This window comes from Corvus brachyrhynchos, unplaced genomic scaffold (genome assembly GCF_000691975.1).
Source record: "Corvus brachyrhynchos isolate BGI_N302 unplaced genomic scaffold, ASM69197v1 scaffold443, whole genome shotgun sequence".
NCBI classification, from domain to species: domain Eukaryota; kingdom Metazoa; phylum Chordata; class Aves; order Passeriformes; family Corvidae; genus Corvus; species Corvus brachyrhynchos.
In genome coordinates this window covers 21,060-23,113 of record NW_008237220.1, presented here as the reverse complement: position 1 = coordinate 23,113, position 2,054 = coordinate 21,060, and the positions used below count along the sequence as shown (strand labels likewise).

Sequence of the window (2,054 nt, the reverse complement as noted above, 5' to 3'; positions counted from 1 at the left end):
CCGGATCCCCAGAAGGAATCCACAGCCACAGGTGACTTTTTTTCCAAGGAATTTTCCTCTTCCCTGTTCTTTGCTGGGTTGTACTCCAGGATTTGATGGAATTCCGATGCATTTATGGTGTTCCCAACACCCAAACCCTTCCCCAAAAATGCATTTTAAGATCCTGGAATCTTCCTCACCTCCTGAGAATCCAGGAAAAATCCTAAAATTAGGACTGCAGATCCAAAATTGGGATTTAAGATCCAAAACTGGGATTTAAGATCCTACAAAGAAGCTCCAGGGAATGTTTTAGGAGAGAAATTAAAGCAAAAATCAACTTTTATGTCCAAGTTTCCCTCCTGAGCTGCCACTTTTCTCCATGATTTTCCCAAATTCCACGTTTTCCTCAGGAATTCCCTTTTTCCCCACTGATTTTCTCCCTGATTTTTGATAATCTGCCTTCAACAAGGAAAAATAATTTCATTTCCAAGACCCCACGAGGGTCAAATCCAAACAATTCCCACCAGAAAAATGCCCAAAGGTGCTGGAAATAACCAAAATAAAGCACTTTAATGGCTTTTCATGGTTAATTAACACAAATTAAATCTGATTAATTAATGAAAATCCACTTTGGATGAGGTTTTCCTGATTTTTCTATATGGATAGGAAGGAGAAGGGTGAAATCCCAACCTCCAGGCCAAGGGAGATTTGCTTTTTGCTTCCCAAACTGACCTCACACTTCCCAGGATTTTCCCAATTCCTGGATGTTTGAGGGAAGGCCACGCTGGCTGTTAATTAAATGTAATTATTAATTATTATTAACCTTTAATTACGGTGATTTTTATCTACCTCAGAGCCGAGGAAACCCAACCACTTCCTGATTTTTTGGGATTGTTTTCCCAGCTTCCAGAGGCTTGGAGGTGTGGATTTTTTTGGGAAGAGGCAGAACATCTCATGGTTCTGCCTGTGGGATGGGGGACACCAAAATCCCATTTTTTTCCCCCATTCTAGAGCGACTGGAAGGAAAATCTTCCACAATTCCAGACTGGAGCAACGGAGAGAATTCCCAGGGTGGGAAGCACTGGGAAGAGAATTCCAATAATTACGGGATTTAAAGAAAAATTATGCAGGGATAAAAATAAAAATTAACCAGAGGAAAAACGGAAGAGCAGGGTAGGGAATGGGAATAACTCCTGGATCCTGGGAAAAATATTTCCCGAAGGAAGCAGCAGATCCCTCCCATCCTCTGCCCCCACTGGGATCAGGTGAATCCCAATAAAATCCTATCTTTGGGAAGCAGGATCCATCCCTCTCCAGCTCCCTGGCGCATCCCAGCCAGAGAGAATTCCTGGAAAACCTCGGGATGGCATCAAACACCAGGAATTTGCAGCCTCAGGGGATGAAATTCCAAATCCTGCTGGAGGGAGGGAATTCCTGCGGTCCTGAGCCAGCCGTGGGGAGATTCCCTTCTCCCAGAGTTTTGGGATGCCGGGTGTGTCAGGATGAGGGCAGGGGAGCAAACGAGGAGAAGTTTTCTTGTCTTTTCCTGCTTGGATCCGGTTGGGATGAGGGGATGGAGCCGCTCCTGTCACCTGAGGGTGACACCGGAGGGATGGGACAGGGACAGGGCAAGGAAAGCCTGGGAAGAGGCTGAGGAAGAGGAGCAGGATGGTGATGCCAAACCCCTGAGGAGAGGGGTGGGACGGCAATCCCAGATCCCTCAGGAAAGGGTTGGGATCCCAATCCCAGACCCCTCAGGGTGGGATAGCAACCCCAGGACCCTCAGGAGGAGGCTGGCATATACCAATCCCAAATCCAGTGGGATGGGATGGCAATCCCAGGACCCAGTGGAAGAGGGTTGGGATACCAACCCCAGGACCCTGAGGAGAGCGGTGGGATCCCAACCCCAAATCCCTGAGGAGAAGGTTGGGACCCGAACCCCAGGACTGCCAGGAGAGGGCTGGGATCCCCGGCCCAAATCCCTGCGGCCGAGGGGCTCCACACGCCCGTGGAGAGGGGGGACTCACTCAGCGAAGGTGAAGCACCAGCAGGCCAAGGATGATGAGGGGGGGGTG

General features: G+C 48.9%; 1 protein-coding gene across 1 annotated transcript in view; it reads right to left on the bottom strand.

Annotated features, from left to right (window-relative positions):
* Nucleotides 1–2,048, bottom strand: part of LOC103612057 (pogo transposable element with ZNF domain) — a 42,877-nt gene extending 40,829 nt beyond the window's left edge. Inside the window, 1 exon segment of the mRNA XM_017728864.1 lies at nucleotides 180–2,048. The gene's annotated coding sequence lies outside the window, so the exon portion shown is untranslated.
* Nucleotides 2,049–2,054: the final 6 nt, after the last annotated feature.